Raw genomic sequence first — 21751 nt, forward strand, 5'->3', positions numbered from 1 at the left:
AAGAGAACAGTGATCTCATTTATTTTTGGAGGAGCACATTATAATGATCTCTTGTATACAACTACCTGCCTCATCCAGACTTTTTTTCAACACCTCCAGGGACAGTGACTCCACCACCTCCCTGGGCAGCCCATTCCAATGCCAATCACTCTCTCTGCCAACAACTTCCTCCTAACGTCCAGCCTACTTCTCCCCCAGCACAACGTGAGACTGTGTCCCCTTGTTCTATTGCTGGTTGCTGGCAGAAGAGACCAACCCCCATCTGGCTACAACCTCCATTCAGGTAGTTGTAGATAGCAATGAGATCACCCCTGAGCCTCCCTTCTCCAGGCTGCACACCCCCATCAACAATATCCATGTGTGTTTGCTTGTGAGGGACTATGGAGTTGTTACAAGTTCATCAGTTGAGAGGTTTTTCAGTTTATATTACTTGAACATTCTTTCTGCTGAGATTTTGCACAGAAAATATTTGGCAGTTCTAATTCTGCTATCGTGATCTGCTTTGAGAACACTGCAGTAAAGAAGTCCAAGCAGTTTTAAGTTCCTCACTGTGTCTGCAAAGGAAACAAACAAGTCAATTCATTCAAAGTTTTGTACTTGGAATTTAAATCAGGTCGCCTCTAATCTCCTTGAGCTTCATTTTGTGTCAATGGAACTGGTACAGTATTTGTGAATTACAACAGAGACCCACTTTAAATTAGAAGGCTCATTTTTTTTCTCAGCAATTGGACTTCAGAGACCCAGGGGGATGCTGGAGCTAGGAAACATGGCTTATGTTTTACTAAGTTTGAAACCACTATTCTGTTTCTGATGCGAACGTCATTCCAAGTCCATTTTTCTCCTTGAGTCTCTAGACAATGTTGCCAAGATAAGGAAAATGGATCACTAGACAGTGTGTGAACACAGTGGGAGTTCATACTCATAAAACTATGGCTATATCACTAAAAGGCTGATAAATCACTTGAAAGCAGCTCCACCAGCTGCAACCTTGGAACGGACTGAATTGTTAATTGCCAAGACTCATTTAAAGCTTCCAGACTGGTAGATGCAAAGCAAAATATGCAACAGATTCAAGTCCAAAATCTGCTACAGAATATGATTTAGGAATGTGGTGCATGCATAAATTGCTTCTGCAGCATTTGCTACTGTTTGAATTTGAACAAAAGAACAAAGGCTCAAATTGCCTTTGCACATTTGCTTCCAGGCTTTTCATAAAGAGAACCTTACTTCCAGGATGGGCCAACAGGTCAAGCTAACAACACCAACCCCATCAAATTCCATGTTTTACTCTTGACAAGAATAAACCCCAAAACTAGGCTTCAGCTCTGCAGTAATATGGAATGTATTTTTCTGTTATGTACACAAGAAACCCTCCTGGCCAGACCCCAGATATTGATACATGCTTATAAGTATCTGAGGGCTGGCCAGGAGTAGGGGCACAGGCTCTGCTCGCTTGCTCCCTGGGATGGGACAAGAAGCAGTGAGTGTAAATTGCAGCACAAGAGGTTCTGCCTCAACACAAGGGGAAACTTGTTTACTGTAAGGGTCACAGAGCACTGAACAGGCTCCCCAGAGAGGTTGTGGAGTCTCCTTCTCTGGAGCCTTTCAAGGCCTGTCTGGATGTGTTCCTCTGTGATCTGTGCTAGATTGTGTGCTCCTGCTCTGGCAGGGGGGTTGGACTTGATGGTCTCCTTGGATCCCTTCCAACCCCTAACATCCTGTGAGCCTGTGAAAGGGTTTTGTGATTATTGAGTCCTTGTGGTGTCCTGTCAATTCCTATCAAGAGCTCCAGTTTCAGAATAGATCTACTCAGCATAGACAGCTGGAGCAGGTGAGCCATAGGTACTGTGTATATACATTTCTCATGATGGTTTTAGTGTTTAAGTTATAATAAAACTATTGAAACTGTAGCCAGAGGGGGTACCCATGTGTGAGAGCATTCCCTAGTCCCAAAGAACTCATTGGAACAGTGATCTTCCTGTTGGTGCTATATGAACACCCCTGGAGTCTCTCTAGGCATAGCTAGTCACCAAAAACTTAGTTTTCATCTCAGTGCTTTGCCGTAGTCCTAATTTTTCTTCTTCAGAACTAAATAAAAGTTTGGTGATTATGTTTCCCTGCATGTGAAAAGCTTTTGGAGGTGGGGGGGAGAGGGAATATTAAGTCTTTTCCATAGGTCCAAATAGCTGACATCAAAAATAGTTGAACTCTCATTCTCAAAATCAAACTTTTCCTTTTCTTTTTTTAATGCATACTTGTTTAGTTTTCTTGTGAAGAAACCAAAAGATCCTCAGGAAAACCAGACTGCCTCCTGCTTGTACTGCTATTTTGCCACCTGAGTGCCATCATATTCAGTGCAAAAAAAAATAACCCAGAACAACACAATAAAAATTAGCTGGAATACAGCTGTGAAAATGTACTGATAAATGTTACCATGTGTGATGCATGGAAAGGATACAGTCAATAAACCTCTCAGTGTATTTGGAGGTAAAAATGAAAGGTTGAATTAGACAAGTTTATTACTAAGGGCAAACTCAACACTTGGTCATGCACACTACATTAAGTATGGGTGCAGGATGTCAGGTGGCAATGCACTGAATGCTGAAAGGAGCTGCCACTGTTCCCCAGGTAACATTCAGATGCAAGACATCACCTAATTGTACTAAGGTTAATTTCTTTCTCAAGGTGGAAAAGATGAGAATGGGACAGAAGTGATTTCATAACTCCTAAAGTAGTGTTTATAATCTTTGTTTCTCAAGACTTGGTCTTGTATTTGATGCCAATTTCAAACTAAATACAAGCAGATGTTTGAGTTTCTTCTTGCAGTCTGTCTCAGGCTTTCATGTCAGACCACCCAAGAGGGTGGTGCTTTGTGAGGAGGACTTTTCTCCAAATGGATGTTTGGATGTGTGCTAGTTTGAAGCTAGCTGGGATATTTTGGTGAGAAGAATTAGATGACAGGGGAAATTTCGGCTCGAGGTGAGGAGAAAGTTCTTCACTGAGAGAGTCATTGGGCACTGGAATGGGCTGCCTGGGGAGGTGGTGGAGTCGTCGTCCCTGGGGCAGTTCAAGGCAAGGTTGGATGTGGCACTTGGTGCCATGGTCTAGCCTTGGGCACTGTGGTAAAGGGTTGGACTTGATGATCTGTGAGGTCTCTTCCAACCTTGGTGATACTGTGATACTGTGATACTGTGACAGGCTGTGAAAAGGAAACAATGGCAATGTCTGCTGCACTCATAGGCTTGCTGAGATGGATAAGAATAAGAACATAAATATAGATAAGGGAGTCTCTCTCTGCCTCTGGGGCTGCATGAACTTCTCTCTCTAATCAACCTTCCTGCCTGACAAATCCATCTGCTTCCTAACTCCCCTGGCCGACCCTCTAAACCTACTTTGAACATATGGCAAAATCTGGTGTAAGGTAGAGGGATGGGGAGAAGGTGGAAGGGTGGTTGAGAGCCCCTCCTGGGGATTCAGGTTTCTGGGAGGGCTGCTGTGTTTCTGTATTACCTTTTAACTTGTATATTTCTGTCTACAGCTGTAGATATTGTGAGTACCTGCTTGTATATTGTGCTAAGCTGTAATTATCATTCAATTTCCAACTGGCTGAGTCTAGTCTGGGTGATTTTATTAAGTGGGGGGGGGGGGGGGGGGGGGGGGGGGGGCAGGGAACACCCAAACCATCACGGGGTGTTGAACCCAGGCTGCTCTGCATTGGAATTCAGTACTGCATCTGTCAAGAGATTAGGATAATGGTGTTGAAAAGAACACATCTCTTGGTGTTCTTTGCACATGCCTTAAAGGAATTGTTATCTATTGAAATAAGCTGCCTTGATAGAAATCATTAGGTGTACTGAATGTTATGAATTGGAATATGATCCAAAATTTCCTAGCCAGATGGACTTGATTTCAGGAGATATTTACATGGTTTGATAGTTGGGGTTTTTTTCTTCAATATTCTTAGTATCAATATTGCCTTCTGTTCAAGTAATGTTTGTCACAGAATATCCGGAGCATTCAGGACACTAAAGATCTAAATCATGCCAATTACAAGAAAATTATTCTGTAATTATTGGATTACTTCAATTAGAGTGAATGAATTATGTATATAATTGCTTCATTATATGCAAATGTGTATTTGTGAAGTAATTACAAAGTATTACATGTGCCAGGTAAACAGTGAAGAGAGAAGGAATCCACATGCGTGGATTTGACTCAAGGCATAAAACAGCCTCCTAGACAGAGAGAGCTAATTTTGAATTGCTTTCTGTTATGTCTAGAGGCAGAGTTTCTACTGATGTTATGATTATCCTGTTTTTTTTCCCCTCATGGCTACAGGGAGATCACTGCTTTTCTTCTTCACTTGGTAAAAGGATTGTGCTTATGTGCTGTTGTGTGATGAAGCTGGTGAGGGGCTTGGATCACAGCCCTATGAGGAGAGGCTGAGGGAGCTGGGGGTGTGCAGCTCAGAGAAGAGAAGGCTCAGGGCAGACCACATGGCTGTCTACAACTACCTGAAAGGAGGTTGTAGCCAGGTGGAGTCAGTCTATTCTCCCAGGGAACAAGCAGCAACAGAACAAGGGGACACAGTCTCAAGTTGTGGCAGGGGAGGTCTAGGCTGGATGTTAGGAGGAAGTTGTTGGCAGAGAGAGTGATTGGCATTGGAATGGGCTGCCCAGGGAGGTGGTGGAGGCACCATCCCTGGAGGTGTTGAAGCAAAGCCTGGATGGGGCACTTAGTGCCATGGTCCAGTTGATTGGCTAGGGCTGGGTGCTAGGTTGGACTGGATGATCTTGGAGGTCTCTTCCAACCCAGCTGATTCTATGATTCTATGTCTCCTCCTCCAGAAAGGTCTATACTGATAGAATTAGTTGAAAACTTGAGCTTTGAGAGTTACAATGTTTGAAGAACAGGCACTTTAACAATTAGTGGCATCAATTTAAAGTTTGACATCCTCATTTTGATCCCTCTTGGCATAACAGAAGAGAATTTGTTTTGCAGCTACCTATTGTCATGGCAGGTTTTGTCATAAGATCAAGGGAGCACGATGAAAAGCCAGATACTTACTAAAAGCAGTGTGCTCTGTAGCAGGAATTCTTGCCATCTTTTTCTCCTCACAGAATGTATTTAGAAAGTAATTAACATGGTCATTATGAAGCTGTTCTTGTGAATGCATTTGAGAAGAGGTACTTTTTCTCTTTATGGAGGTGGTGATAGTAAAATGCTTTCACTGTGGATGTCAAACTCTTCTAGAAATGACATAGTTGAAGGAGAAGCTCACCACTGGCACCATGTCTGGTGAGGGGTAAAGGATCCTGAAGTGGCGAAGTATTGTCATGTGTTAAGAACAGACCATTACATCAAGAGAATTAACTGATTTATGTTTTGGGGTGAAGGCATCTGAAGTAGTGGTAGATAGTGTCTCAGTTTTGAGATGGAATGGCAGCAGCTGTTGTACCTTTGCTTTTAAAAACATGGAAGTTGCAAAAGAAAACAAATTTGGAGGTGAACTTCATGCTCATAAGTGGCAAGCTTGATGCTTCAGGGTAATACAGCTCCCAGTGCTTTGGTGGTGTTGGTGAACACTCCTTCCATTGAGCACTAAGTAAAAGCAATCATTTCTTAGTCTTCTTTCTCTTTGTTGTATGCTGAGCTAAGGCTACAAACTTCACATGGACTCAGGTGTGGCCTGACCAGTGCTAAGCACAGGAAAAGAACATCCTCCCTTGTTCTGCTGGCCACACTGTTCTTGATACAGGCCAGGATACTACTGGCTTTACTGGCCACCTGGGCACAGTTCTGGCTCATGTTCAGCTACTATCTACCAGCATCCCCAGGTCCCTTTCTTCCTGGCTGCTCTCCAGCCACTCTGTCTCCAGCCTATAGTACTGCTTGGGGTTGTTGTGGCCAAAGTGTAGAACCCTGCATTTAGCCTTCTTAAATCTCATCCCATTGGCCTCTGTCCACTCGCCCAGCCTGTCAAGGTCCCATGTTAATGTTATGCCTCTAAAATTCTGCCCTTTCTTATATATATGTGTGTGTATATACGTGTACACACACATATATATATGTATATATGCCTTTGTCATATATATGCCTTAGTCATGCATGCAGCAAAGTCCATCCTCCCTCAGCAAACCTTTTAAGGACATACATAAAGATAGTGGGGATTATGTGTACTCAGTGTTAATTCTTAACTTGAGTTGTTTCATTGGACTGCTCTGTTTTCTTGAGGATCAATCTTAAAAACAGTTTCTTTGCCTTCTCCAAATAAATTAGTTTACCTTATTTGTGCCCAATTCTCCATAACTGTCAGATATTCCCCTCTTTCTTTTCCTTCTGCAGGTCCCAAATTCTGTCCTTTATAACTGCACTTTCTCCTGTGTTGGCAGATTTTTAATAATGGCTGAATCAGCAAAGAGTGGACCCAAAAGGAATGTAGTTTATGACTGAAATTTCTTAGCGTGGCTTGATCCTCTGCTTGCTTAGTCACAGGTTGTTTGCCCCGTGACAAAAACAGCTTCAAGAACTTTAAGAGATTATTTTGGGTAGCTGCATTTTGCCTTTTGAAGGTAATTTGTTAAAGATGCATGACCACAGAGGAGAAATGATCTTTCTTTTACTTTTTATTCTTCAAGGCTGGTGAAATATTCTATAGTTGTAGTAGAAGTGCTTTTAGCTCCGAGTGTGGTATCACTCAAGTGCAGGGTAGAGGTAAATGCATGGCTTTGGAATGTTTGTCACTAGTCATTACACCCTGCAAAATGTTTGGAGGGTTTACTGTAATTCCTTTATTTTCAAGATTACAGAGACTCTTCAGCAATGTTAAATCCACTAAGACTTTTCCAAATTCAGTGGGTTCTGGATAATCCTAAGTGGCTTGCTACCTGTGGCTAGTCCTCTGAGTTCTCTGCTTTCAGTACAGGATAGACAGCTAGGATATGTTGCTACATGTTTACAAAATGTATGATAAAATAAAAACCCCTCCAGCTGAGTTGTTCTCTTTTTTGTCATGTTTATTGGTTCTTAGTTCTAGTCCATTAATTTTTCCTAACTAGGTATAGCTGAAGTGTTAATCATAAAAGCTGTAAGCCACTGAGAGCAGTGCCACTCGCATCTGCAGCAAAGTATTTCCCTACATAAGAATCAAAAAAAAAGGCTTTATTTTTGTTACTGCACAGAAGAAGTTGTTTTGGAGGCTTGCTCACGAGCAGACATGCCTTAGACACTGTTATTCCTGACCAGAATTCACCCTGTCAATTAATGCTCAGCATGGCGAAGACTGCCAGGGACAGAACTAATGCACTGTGTCATGATTATTGCACTCCTCCGAGCGTAAATTGAATGGGGAATGGTTAGTAATTAGTGCAAGCCAAATACACTCTACACTTGTCTTCTTTTGTCATTAAAGTCCAGGCTGATAAGAAAAGAAGCTCTGGTAATTAGTAGAAAGCCATGCAAGGGTCCTGACTGTGCTTCAAGAACTCTTTCACACATTTTTTTTGGTGAGCTAATGGAAATCTGACTTGAGAAAACATTAGGCAATGATAAGATAATTGTACATTTATAAGCAATAGCTGCTTGAGAAAAGTATATTTTAAGGATCCTTTCTCTTAATGGCAAATAATAATCAGTAAAACAATCATACACATACAGTTTTCTGTATATAAACATGCAATCAAATATGTGTAAGCATGCAGTCCTCCCTCTGAAATCTCATAGGCAGAGCTAAACAGAGAGCTGATTTTGAATGTTTTTAGTACTCTCAGCAATAAGATTTGTGGAACTTGCATTCTTTGTCAGTGTTCTAGAGGAAAAGTCACTTTTTGAATGTTGGCTTGGTTTTTATTTTCCCCTATCATTTTGATTCAAAGAGCATAGAAAATACTTAGGGAGTTCAGTACAAGTGATTATTTGGCATTTTTAATACCTGTCATACAAATATATGTACATATTTATGTTCTGCTGCCTAAGGACATCAGTATTAGTCTTGAGTTCATTGACCCATAACTTCTGGAACTATGCAACAAGTGTACCAAACTGTGAAAATTGCATGGTATGACTTTTTTAGACAGAGTGAGTTGGGTCTGCTCATTCCAGTGAGGGGGAGGTTCTAGGGAGAGCTTATAGCAGCCTTCCAGTACCTGAAGAGAGCTTACCTGAAAACTGCAGAGAGGCTATTTGTAAGGGCCCATGGTTACAGAACAAGGGTAAATAGTTTAAAACTATATCAGGGTAGATTTAGGTTGCACATTAGGAAGAAGTTCATTACTATTAAAGAGGTGAGACTCTGTAATGGGTTGCCCAGACAAGTCGTGGCTACTACATCCCTGGAAGTGTTTAAGACCAGGCTGGATGAGGATTTCAGCAACCTGATCTAGCAGGAGGTGTTTCTGCCTGTGGCAAGGAGGTTGGAACTAGATAATCTTTACTGTGGCAGGGAGGTTGGAACTAGATAATCTTTACTGTGGCAGGGAGGTTGGAACTAGATAATCTTTACTGTGGCAGGGAGGTTGGAACTAGATAATCTTTATGATCCCTTCCACCTCAAGTTGTTTTCTTATTCTATGATGCTTTCATGTACAGCAATGTCAAAATAGTGAGATCAAATTCCCCATCCAGATTAGAGGCTCAGGTTGCTGGAAGAGTGTATGTAGCATTTTAAAATTGTAGGTATCTGAGGTGTAGACCTCAGTCTTGCTGCTGGTGTTGGACAGAGTGTGTTCTGCCCTTCAGTTTAGCCTAGTGTACTTTGAGGTTTAATGTGTGTGCTGTGAATTAATAACTTAAATCAATCATTAACAACTTGGGTGCTAGCTTGGCCTGGATGATCCTGGAGATCTCTTCCAACCTGGTTGATTCTATGATTCTGTGATTGCAATTTCTGTATGATTCTGAATTGACAAGTCATGGCTGGAGGTTGGTTTTAGCCAGCTGTCTGTATGTTTTAATGTATACTTCATTATTTAAGATGTAGCTCATGTTTCCTACCTGATTACTCAGTATCTAGTGGGTTTGGGCTTCAGCACAAAGCAAACTGTAAAACAACCCACAGAAAATCTTTTATAAACTGCTTAGTATTTGTTGACCTCAGCAAGGCTTGGAGAAAAGCAGAGGTACTGAAATCCAGCTAAAGCTTCTAGTTTCCAGTCTGCTGAAATTCTTCTAGTTGTCAGCTGCAATATTTTTTTTCCCAAGATTTTTTTAACTCATATCAGGGAATCATAGAATCATAGAATCAACCAGGTTGGAAGAGACCTCCAAGATCATCCAGGCCAACCTAGCACCCAGCCCCATCCAATCAACTAGACCATGGCACTAAGTGCCTCAGCCAGGCTTTTCTTGAAGACCCCCAGGGATGGTGCCTCCACCACCTCCCTGGGCAGCCCATTCCAATGGGAAATCACTCTCTCTGGGAAGAACTTCTTCCTAACATCCAGCCTATACCTACCCTGGCACAACTTGAGACTGTGTCCCTTTGTTCTATTGCTGGTTGCCTGGGAGAAGAGGCCACCCCCACCTGGCTACAATGTCCCTTCAGGTAGTTGTAGACAGTAATAAGATCACCCCTGAGCCTCCTCTTCTCCAGGCTAAACAGGCCCAGCTCCCTCAACCTCTCCTCATAGGATTTGTGCTCCAGGCCCCTCACCAGCTTTGTTGCCCTTCTCTGGACATGTTCCAGCACCTCAACATCTTTCTTGAATTGAGAGGCCCAGAACTGGACACAGTACTCAAGGTGTGGTCTTACCAGTGTTGAGTACAGGGGCAGAATAACCTCCCTTGTCCTACTGGCCACACTGTTCCTGATGCAGGCCAGGATGCCATTGGCTCTCTTGGCCACCTGGGAAATCTAATGAGATCCTGTTTGAGATAATCCATCCATGTTTTCTGGGGCTGTAATGGAATTAAACATTACTCTCTTTGTGCACTATAATTACTGCATCCCAGGCTAATGTGAAAGAATCTGATGCAAATGTTAGGAGAATATTTTTCTTTGGTGCCTCGAAGCCATTCCAGCTTGCTTCTTCACTCTGCTAAGTGTTTGCACCTCAGATAGCAACAACCAATACTACATCACACCAAATGTGCATGGAATGCAGTGCAGAAGTTCATCTATTTGAGCAGCTCTGTTGCATTCCTTTTTTTTTTTGTTCCTCCTGAAAGTGCTGTGTAAGCACATTTTCCCAAAAGGATCAATAGGTGCTTCATGTGTGTAAACTGATGCATATGGCTGACAAAAAAAGATATGCTAGGGGAATACTCTGGAGATCCTGATAAAGACAAATCCATTAAGATAAGAGTCTGTTTATCTAATCTTATTGATGTGGTGCAGTTATAGATCTACCATTATTGTGGTAATTAATTTCTGCTTCTATTCAGGTAATTTGTATCATTAGTTTTGCTCCTACAGAAATGGCTCTAAATCACTCTTCTCAAGATGAGTAGAGATATCTAAGTTTAAAAGACAAAATACTTCTGTCAGTTATAATTGTAATGATAAAAGCACAGAGCTGTAGGCCAGTGGCCAATAGTGCTCCACGAAAGCACTAAAAGAGCTGAGTAGGATGTAGAAAGAGCTTAGTTGGTCCTGTTGAAGACAAATTTAAGTTGACTTGGGGTAACAGAGGTGCAGTCTTCAGCCTGTGGACTAGCATTTGCTTCCACCCAGTGATGGTGGAATGTCAGTCCCCTTTGTGAAGCACATGAAACAATCTATAGTAGGGTACTGCTTTGAGCAGCTATATTGACTAAAGACATAAAGTGCCAAGACCAATATTATACATCCAGCACGGTGCCAGTGAAGAGAGGCCCTAATCTTGCCCCTATATATATTTATACACACATATATGTATTTTCTTTTCTCCTGAAGAGAGTCACAGATGCTGAGTCATCTGAAGTAGTTACTGTCTGTGATCTGGGAAAAAAAGTCTAGGGGTATTACTTTGAGCAAGATGTTACAGGAATGTGAACACTGAGTTAAGGAATGCCAAAATGGTATCTAAGACAAGATAAGTGTGTGTATGTGTGTTATTTTCAGTTATATACATCCAAAAATGTCAGCTGATTCTGTTGAATATTTAGCTGGTGAAACTGATAACTGATGGCAGTTGATGTTTTCTCCTTTCTCATGCCGTTGTGACTGCTTTCCAGGAGGTGTAATTTAGGCACATAGTGATGGGAGCTGTGACAGTGGAGATTATGGCTGCCAGGGATTTATGTTGTGGTGTCTCTCACAAATGCTTTGGGGAACAAGTAGAGTTCAGTCTACATCTACCTGAAGGGAGGCTGTAGCCAGGTGGGGGTTGGTCTCTTCTCCCAGGCAAGCAGCAATAGAACAAGGGGACACAGTCTCAAGCTGTGCCAGGGGTGGTCTAGGCTGGATGTTAGGAGGAAGTTGTTGGCAGAGAGAGTGATTGGCATTGGAATGGGCTGCCCAGGGAGGTGGTGGAGTCACCATCCCTGGAGGTGTTCAGGAAAAGCCTGGATGAGGCACTTAGTGCCATGGTCTGGTTGATTGGCTAGGGCTGGGTGCTAGGTTGGACTGGATGATCTTGGAGGTCTCTTCCAACCTGATTGGTTCTATGATTCAAACTCAAGGTTTAATTGTTAGCATTGTGTTTGTAAAAGTAAGCAGAGAGAAAAGCTTTTGCATTCCCATACTGATTCAGAGGCAGTATATATCTTGGAGGATCTCACACTAACACTAGCAGAGAAGACAGGGCAACAAAACTGTTGGCTCCAAAACACCAGAAAACTGATTGATTTCTTCTCATCCTTTCACGAAGCTGGATTAAAGTCTCTCTGTAACAGGCAAATCAGCAAGAAACAATGGCACTTCTGACAGCATGGCAATCTTTTGTTATCTCCAGCTGCACTGTTTGACATTCACAACTCCTGCTAGAACATGTGGGATGTCATTCAAATTATAGGGCTCTGCAGTAGGCTCCAGTGTGCCATGCAACTATGGAAGTACTTCCTAAACTAATTTTTTAATGTCATGAAGCTTTTCACCTGGAGATGGAAAAGTTGTAGTGAAGATTTGGGTGACTGTTGAGCAACCTGAAACCATAAGGGTGGGATTTGGATCTTCAAACAGCTGTATGAACAAGACAATGTTAGCGATAGGCTGGCAGTGAGTGTTCATTTATGGGCTTGGTCAAACTCAGTGTCCCAAGAGTTTCCTCATGTGAACTAGCAATCTAGTTTACATTTCTCTCCAACAAATTGCAGTATGGGATTGGACATGTGTTGATTCACTCTGATGATCCCATTAGTATTACTCACTCTTTTTAGAGGGAGCAGAATGTGACCCTTTCACTGTGCAGTCCTTGTGTCTTCTTGCTGAATGCTCAGTTTTTGTGAATGATCTCCTGTCTTTTGAGTTCATTGATGAGCATATGACCTCTTGTCCCTGACAATGCAAAGGGAGATTCCTGGAGTTACTACACTAACCAACATCTTTACACAGTCTTCTTTCATGTTTGCTTCAGAATGTGTGTAATATGGTGTGCAAGCAGAAATAGACAGACTCAAGGTCTTCTGAGTTATACCAATACAGATTCAAGCTAACAGCATCACTTCTGCTAGTGCATCTGTAGCAGTACAGTGGAGAGCAAAATCTGTTCTGATATGTTGAATTTGAGCATGCAAGTATTACGATTAAGCTAGAGAATACATTAGCTATGAAAGGAAAAGCAGGGAGGAGTCATCCATGTTATTTTTCTCCTCCTGGAGAAGAGGAAGCTCAGGGGAGACCTTATTGCTGTCTACAGCTACCTGAGGGGAGGTTGTGGCCAGGAGGAGGTTGCTCTCTTCTCTCAGGTGGCCAGCACCAGAACAAGAGGACACAGCCTCAAGCTATGCCAGGGGAAATTTAGGCTTGAGGTGAGGAGAAAGTTCTTCACTGAGAAAGTCATTGGACACTGGAATGGGCTGCCCGGGGAGGTGGTGGAGTCGCCGTCCCTGGGGCTGTTCAAGGCAGGATTGGACGTGGCACTTGGTGCCATGGTCTGGCCTTGAGCTCTGTGCTAAAGGGTTGGACTGGATGATCTGTGAGGTCTCTTCCAACCTTCATGATACTGTGATAATGCTATAGCCATTTCAGTTTGTACTGAGCCAAAAATAACTCACTTTAAGGGCTTCACACACTCTTCTCAGTTTTTAGCACTTAAGAAGAGGAGAAATAAGAAATAAAAAGACCAGTAAATTCTATGTAAAAATGGGAATAGTGTTATAGCTGCTGTTTTAAAACACTTTTTGCTCCTCATTTATATTATCCCATCCTCTTTGTATGACCTGTCTCTCTGATTACAGCAGGAGGTTTCTCTCCTCAGGTTTGTTTTAAAGCTATCTACACTTTTATTGAAAGCTAAGCCCTTGAGTTGTAGAGGCTTTCATCTGTATCAGGCTAGACTTTGCTCTCATTTCAGTTGCAGCACAGTCTGAGTGACACAGCTGGGCTCATTGAAATGTTCCAAGTGTCCAGCAGTCTGCAGTCTGAAACAACTTTGTCTTCTGTCTCCTAGTGAAACTTCTATCAATAGTACTTAGTGTAGTGTGCAGACTTGAGGAACTGCAGCTATTGGAAATAGCATTTCTTTCAGGGGAACATCACTGAACAAAACTGATAAGACTTGTTTATTACAGTTTGAATCTTGGTTTTTGTTTGGATGAATGTCTAGGAGGGAATTGAAGACAGAAACCGATGACGAAATTCTTTAGTCAGTGCTTTGCTGTGGTGTCTGAGTGGACACATTGAGTGGCACCAGTTCTGAAGCCCCCAACACAAGAAGGACATAGGTCGGTTAGATTGAGTCCAGAGGAGGGCCACAAGGATGCTCAGAGGGCTGCAGCAGCTCTGCTATGATCACAGCCTACAAGAGCTGGGGCTCTGCAGCCTGCAGAGGAGAAGGCTTCAAGGAGACCTTAGAGTGGCCTTCCAGTATCTGAAGGGGGCTACAGGAAGGCTGGGGAGGGACTATTGACAAGGTCTTGTAATGACAGGACAAGGGGGAATGGGATTAAACTGGCAGAGAGGAGATTCAGGATAGATGTTAGGAAAGAGTTCTTTGCAGTGAGGGTGGTGAGACACTGGCACAGGTTGCCCAGGAGGCTGTGTCTGCTCCCTGCCTGCAGGTGTTCAAGGCCAGGTTGGATGAGGCCTTGAGCTACCTGCTCTAGTGGGAGGTGTCCCTGCCTATGGCAGGGGATTGGAACTGGATGATCCTTGAGGTCCCTTCCAACCTAAACCATTCTCTGTGAACTTTCTCAGAAGTTTACCTACTGAATCACAAGTTCCAGCCATAAACCTGGCACATGCTTGAGGGTTTGGGTGTGACTGGCAGCTACTGTGAGTTCGAAACATGCGAGCCTTAAACAGCCCCTCCTGTCCCCAGGATTCTGGGATGGAAGTGGCTATTCACTTACTGCTCTCTCCTGCAGAGTAGGACATGACTGTTCCCCTGTTAGCTCTTGAAGCTGCAGCTGCTCTTTGTACGTGCAGAGGCTTCTGGGAAAGAGAGGAGCAGGCACCGGGTGGCTTGTCCTGCTCGTTTCACAAGTGGATCAGTCTGAGCCGGACAAGGGGACTCTGCTCTGCTGAGGCCACACTTTGAGTATTGTGTTCTGGTTTGGGCACCTCATCACAAGGAGGTTGTGAAGGTGCAGGAGCCAGTGCAGAGGACAAGGAAGATGGTATAGGGCCTGGAAAATAAACCTGATGGAGAGTGACTGAGGGAGTTGGGGCTGCTTAGTTTGAAGAAGAGAGGCTGAGGGGAGTCCTCATGGCTGCCTACACTGTGAAAGACTGCTGTGGAGAGGCTGCTGCTGATCTCTTCTCACAGGTAAATAGTGATAGAGTAAACAGCATGTATGTGATGTAGGTAAATATGAATATAGTGATAGGTTATTCTGCCCCTGTGCTCAGCACTGCTCAGGCCGCACTTTGAGTCCTGCGTCCGGTTCTGGGCCCCTCAGTTCAAGAGAGATGTTGAGGTCTGGGAACATGTCCAGAGAAGGGTGATGAAGCTGGTGAGAGGCCTGGAGCACAGCCCTGTGAGGAGGGGCTGAGGGAGCTGGGGGTGCCAGACTAAGTTACACTCATCACACAAACTCTGGAGGCCCTGACTACTCAGAATCTCAGTTGAAGCTGGTGAGGGGCCTGGAGCGCAGCCCTGTGAGAGAGGCTGGGGGTGTGCAGCCTGCAGCAGAGGAGGCCCAGAGGTGACCTCATTGCTGTCTGCAACTACCTGAAGGGAGGCTGTAGCCAGGTGGGGTTGGTCTCTCCTCCCAGACAAACCAGCAACAGAAGAAGGGGACACAGTCTCAAGCTGTGCCAGGGGAGGTCTAGGCTGGATGTTAGGAGGAAGTTGTTGGCAGAGAGAGTGATTGGCATTGGAATGGGCTGCCCAGGGAGGTGGTGGAGTCGTTGTGCCTGGAGGTGCTGAAGCAAAGCCTGGATAAGGCACTTGATGCCATAGTCTGGTTGACTGGCTAAGACTGGGTGCTAGGTAGGACTGGATGATCTTGGAGATTTCTTCCAACCTGGTTGATTCTATGATAGAATAAGAGGGAATTACCTCACACTGTGACTGGGTAAGCTTAGACTGGACCTTAGGAAAAAAGTTTTTACAGAGAGAGTGGTCAGGCATTGGAATGGGCTGCCCAGGGAGGTGGTTGAGCCACCAATGTTGGATGTGTTTAAAAGTCATTTGGATGTGATGCTCAGGGATATGGTTTAGGGTGAACCTTGTAGAGATATTGGTTTGCCTTGGTGCTCCTGAGGGTCTTTTCCAAACAATGTTTCTGTGGTTTCTGTGGAGGCACATCTGCATTAAGAGCCATTGCTGTAACTGTAGGTATAGTTTTGATGTAACTGCTCCTGAAGGTTTCCATCAAATCAATGCTGATATTTAACAGTGTTACTGAAATGAGTGTCCTAGAACTGCTTGACTTATATATCCAGAAAGCACATAGAGACTTCTAGGGTATAATTTGAGATATCATAGCTAACAGAGGAATGTAAAATGTGGAACAATTCACCTAAGAATTATTCTCCTCCACTTGTGGAGGCAGAATGGAAGAAACTCCTGTAAAACACCATAGTGGTGGAAGCAGCTGCTCTTTGGCAAGAGAAATCTCCTTTACTGCTGTTAGTTTTCCATACCTTTTTAGTGTTCTGTTTCAATAAAGCTATAGCTATTTGGAAGTTAATGCTGAGCAAAACCATACCCCTCAAACAAGGGCACCACTCCACTGAATTAACTGAGAAGAAGTGAAAAATTTGGCCCCATCTGATTCAGGTTATGAACATAGTGGGGACAAAAATGTCAAAACTCATCCTTAAATGAACTTCTGGATTGGAATTTTATGACAACATTTTACTTCTCATCAAATTGATGACATCAAATGATAATAATGCACAAAGAAATTGATGACAGCAAATTGGTAATAATACACAAAGTTGACTTCTTGCCATTGATACAGAACTAAGTTTGGAAGACAGTAAAACCCTAGGATTATGTTGGGGCAACATTCCAAACCGAAGCAATCACAGAATTCTGTGATTCCAAACCAAAGTAACTGTAAGCTTTCCTTAAGACAGAATAAAAATTCATGACATACATACCTACTAATCACAGGATTTTGTCCCTAGACTGCTAAAGCAGCTCAGAACAACAGCAATAAAAACAAAACAAAACAGCAAAATTCCAAACTGCAAATACTAAGAATTAATAGGAGAGCAATCCATTCCATTCCATCACAATGGGGATTTACTCATGAGGCTTTTGAGCTCTGGAGGCTCTCTTTTGTGTAACCTCAGGAGTCTGAATGACAGATGTGAAGAAATGAAAATGAAAACAAAGCAGAAGTCTATTCTGTTTAGCAGATGGGGGATTTGGAGGATGATGGAACTTTGGGAAGTGTGTCATTCCTGGGAAGTTTGTTCTTCAGCATAATTTTGCTATGGAAAAAAAAAACAGAACAAACAAAACTATGCATTACTTCAATTTATCAACTACCCCCTAAATTTCTTTAAATGAATCCCACTGAGGATACCATGACAAGCTTTCATACTGGAACGAGAATTGTGAGTCTAAACAACCAAGTTTCTGGCCTCCTGAGGGGAGCATTAGAATCATACAATCAGTCAGGGTTGGAAGGGACCACAAGGATCATCTACTTCCAACCCCCTGCCATGGGCAGGGACACCCTACCCTAGAGCAGGCTGCCCACAGCCTCAGCCAGCCTGACCTTAAACACCTCCAAGCACGGGGCCTCAACCACGTCCCTGAGCAACCCATTCCAGGCTTTCACCACTCATACCAAATGACTTCCTCCTCATGTCCACTCTGAACTTAACCATCTCCAGCTTTGCTCCATTCCCCCTAGTCCTGTCACTCCCTGAGAGCCTAAAAAGTCCCTCTCCAGCCTTTTTGTAGGCCCCCTTCAGACACTTAAGAAAATCACCCAGACTAGACTCAGTCACCTTGAAGTTAAGGAATTGTGCTAGTTTGAAGCTAGCTAAAATGTTTTGGTGAGAAGAACTAGATTACAGGCTGTGAAAGGCAAACAGTGGTGATGTCTGCTGCACTCGTAGGCTTGCTGAGAGATATAAGAATAAGAATCAAAACATAAGTAATCTGCTTTGCCTGCTGGGGAGCTCCAGCTACATATCTCTCTCTAACCTCACCCTCCATTTATTTGACTAATCCACTCTGCTTCCTAACTCCCTGGCTGAATCTCCATTCTTCCTTGGGACTGGGGTAAGGTTGAGAGGGGTAGGGGGAAGGTGAAGGGGTGGTTGGGAGCCCCTCCTGGGGACTCAGGTTTCTGGGAGGGCTGTTGTGTTTCTGTATTACCTTTTACCTTGGTATATTTCTGTCTACAGCTGTATATATTGTAAATATCTGCTTGTCTATTGTGCCAGCTGTAAATATAAGCTTCATTCAATTTCCAGAGCTGGCTGAGTCTAGTCTGGGTGATTTCTAATGTGTGGGGGGGCAGGGAACACCCAAGCCATCACATTAAGGCAGAGGCAGCCACAGAGAACTGCCAGAAAGAAGGCACAGCCAGAAGTGAGAGCCAAGCAGTGTGTGAGAAGCGTCTTATCTATGTTTTGAGTAGTTGTGTTTCTCAGCAGAAGAATGAGTGATACAGGATACTGTTGGGTTTTAATTTCTTCTCGCAGCTAAGGATTTAGTTTCTCTCAGTAAAATATTCCAATTAGCCTCAAACCAGCACAGCACAGAAGGATGAGCATAGCCAGATCCCCCAAACCATTAAAAAATGGGCCATAGGGTGCACAAAGGAATTCAGAACCATAGAATCATAGAGTCAACCAGGTTGGAAGAGACCATCTTCCTCCTCTTCTGCTTTTCCTTTGTTTCTCATGCAAGAATCTTGTTTAACGCTGCCAGAGGGATTAGGAATGGTACTCAAAGAACCCATGTACTCAGTTTCTAGGGAGCAGTACACTTTCAGGTTTTAAATTACTTAACTATTTGTAAATAGCTTTCAAAAGCCCAGAGGAATCGGCCTAGAAATGTCACCAATGTTCTCCTCAACTTCTTGGCCAGCATTACCTAAGTGGAATTTTCCATAGGATCTTTTTGTTCTAAACAGTGTACAAAATTAAATATGTGATCTCAGAGAGCTGCTCCACTAATTAAAAAATAAAAGCACAACCTCTCTTGTTCATGCCAGCTACTGGCTCTGTTTTTTGTTCAGTGATTTGTCTTAGCCTTTTAGTTTTGTTTTTTTTTTTTTAATTATTACTATAATTTTTTAAAGTTTAGTGGGAAGCCAAAGCAGCATTACCATGAAACTAGAATCATAGAATGGTTTAGGGTGGAAGGCACCTCAAGGATCATCCAGTTCCAACCCCCTGCCATAGGCTGGGACACCTCCCACTAGAACAGGTCACTCGAGGCCTCATCTAACCTGGCCTTGAACACCTCCAGGCAGGGAGCAGCCACAGCCTCCTTGGGCAACCTGTGACAGTGTCTTGCCACCCTCGGTGCAAACTCTTTCCTAACATCTACTTGGAATCTCCCCTCTGCCAGTTTAAACCCATTCCCCCTCATCCTGTCATTACAAGACCTTGTCAATAGTCCCTCCCCAGCCTTCCTGTAGGTCCCCTTCAGATACTGGAAGGCCACTCTCCTTGAAGCCTTCTCTTCTCCAGGCTGCAGAGCCCCAACTCTTGCAGCCTGTCCTCATAGCAGAGCTGTTGCAGCCCTCTGAGCATCTTGGTGGCCCTTCTCTGGACTGGCTCCAACAGTTCCACATCCTTCTTGTGTTGGGGGCTCCAGAACTGCACACAGGACTCCAGGTGGTGTCTGAGGAGAGCAGAGCCAAGGGGCAGAATCCCCTCCCTTGCCCTGCTGCCCACACTGCTCTTGCTGCAGCCCAGCACAGGGTTGCTGTCTGGGCTGCACTCACACTGCCAGTTTCTGTTGATCTTTTCATCACCCAGGACCCTCAGGTCCCTTTTGCCAGGGCTGCTCTCAATCATTCCCCACCCAGCCTGGATCTGTGCTTGGGATTCCACTGACACCCAGGTGCAGGATCTTAGGCTTGGCTTTGTTGAACTATTCTGGCTTCTATTAGCAGGATCAACATATTGCTGAGTGCTGATATTGTAGCAGCACCACACCTGACAGAGAGGCCCTATCTACTCAGCTGATTTGTTTTTTTAGTAGGATTTTTTGATTGATGTCAGTACATGTGAAATGGACATATTGCTGGTAATTTAAATACAGGCTATTGCCAATTGAGATAAACTCCCTGTCTCAACCAGACATTCCCTTTTCCTGAGTTTTGGAAAGAAACTCCATGACTGGTATTGTTTATTGAAGTGCCTGTTTTCAAATGTTGCTCTAGATTTTCCTCTCTCCAGCTGCATTTTGCTAGACTATTCTCTTCAAACAGCCAGTTTGCTCTAACAGGTGTTGGTGCTATTTTGCCTTTGGGGAATTCTGAACCAAACAGATTCATCTCTGCCTGTTCCAGACTGCCCAGCTCTTAAATGTGTACTAGCAGTAGGCGTTTGCACAGCATGGAACACAAGCTACACATACAGAATAATTTCCTCTCCGTGACTGCTGAGCAGGTTGTTCTCTGGAGCGTTTCAGTCTCTCTACCCAGTCTGTGTTTAAAAGAGTTTCTACTGTTTTCCTTTCTATCAGGTTTGAGGATTTATTCAGTTAAACTGATTAGAGTTTATAGTGTTGACATCTGTATGAATATTGTGACTCTTCTAAGTGTACAGACAGCCAGAAAAGGCATCTTATTGGTTCATTAAGTATGAGAACTTTGCAACAGAAAATGCATTTTTTGTAGCACTTTTACTTTCTGTATACAAGACAAACATTTTTCAGATGCAGAGCATGTTTCAAATAATGTCTGAAAAATCTGGTGGCATAAAACTTGTCTCCCACTGATTCCCTGGCAAAACATTCATGTCTTGTGTTAGCATAAGGGCAGTTGTTACTGATAGGGCTTGACCTGTGATTTTTGTAAGATTTATGCCAAAGAGTAAGTAGATGTCTGATGTGTGACAGATATTGCTGTTGACTTGTGTTGGGAGAGGATTGAAAGTAGTAATTCTGGGCTTTGTACAAGAGAAAAGAGCTGATGATCAGTGGACTCTGAGATGCACCACTTCAGCGACAGGACACTAAATGTGGTGAACAGATCTGATTTTGTAAGTGGTTTCATATTGTCTTTATATGAAACCTTGTACATTTCTCTTAAAGCCTTCCTTGTGCTGTAACTTCAAATAGGGGCCCACCCTAAAGCTCGTGTTTCAAATTGCTGTATTCCAGGGAATTCTTCCCTTCTCCACTTTATTCTTTGGTCAAGCAAGCACAAGTGTTCAAAGGAGAAGAGCAGTGCTGTAAATGAGATGAGAGAGGATGCGAGGAGCTCTAATATCAGTCACTAGGCAATATTTACTTGCTTCCCTCTGTCTAAACCCCTCCAAGGGTGAACTCATTCATCTCACATTTGATCATGTGAGATTTAGCTATATATCCTTCATGGAAGTTGTAACCTGTTTGTTTATTGTTGCTTTCCCTTTTAATTTAGTTTTTTTTCCTTTGTGATTAATAAAAATAAAGAAGGAAGTTTGTTCTTTACTATTAGTTCTATGGATTAATAACGCTGAAAAATCATAATATGGTGTCTGGAGTATTGGATTTTCCTCCTAGTGGTGTGCAGGAGTGTCAAACACAGGACTGTTATGCTTGCAGTGTGAGTATCTAGAATCATAGAATTAACCAGGTTGGAAGAGACCTCCAAGATCATCCAGTCCAACCTAGCACCCAGCCCTGTACAGTCAACTAGACCATGGCACCAAGTGCCTCATCCAGGCTTTGCTTGAACACCTCCAGGGATGGTGACTCCACCACCTCCCCGGGCAGCCCATTCCAATGGCAAATGACCCTCTCTGTCAAGAACTTCCTCCTAACATCCAGTCTATACTTCCCCCAGCACAACTTGAGACTGTGTCCCCTCGTTCCGTTGCTGGTTGTCTGGCAGAAGAGACCAACCCCCACCTGGCTCCAACCTCCCTTCAGGTAGTTGTAGACAGCAATGAGGTCACCCCTGAGCTTTCTCTTCTCCAGACTAAACAACCCCAGCTCCCTCAGCCTCTCCTCATAGGGTTTGAGAGAGAAAAGCCAGTGAGCTGGAATTTTTTACTTGAAAACAAATTGAAGAGATGAATAAAAAGAAATCAAAGCATTAA

The sequence above is a fragment of the Pogoniulus pusillus genome, chromosome 13, assembly GCF_015220805.1.
Source record: "Pogoniulus pusillus isolate bPogPus1 chromosome 13, bPogPus1.pri, whole genome shotgun sequence".
Classification (NCBI taxonomy): Eukaryota; Metazoa; Chordata; class Aves; order Piciformes; family Lybiidae; genus Pogoniulus; species Pogoniulus pusillus.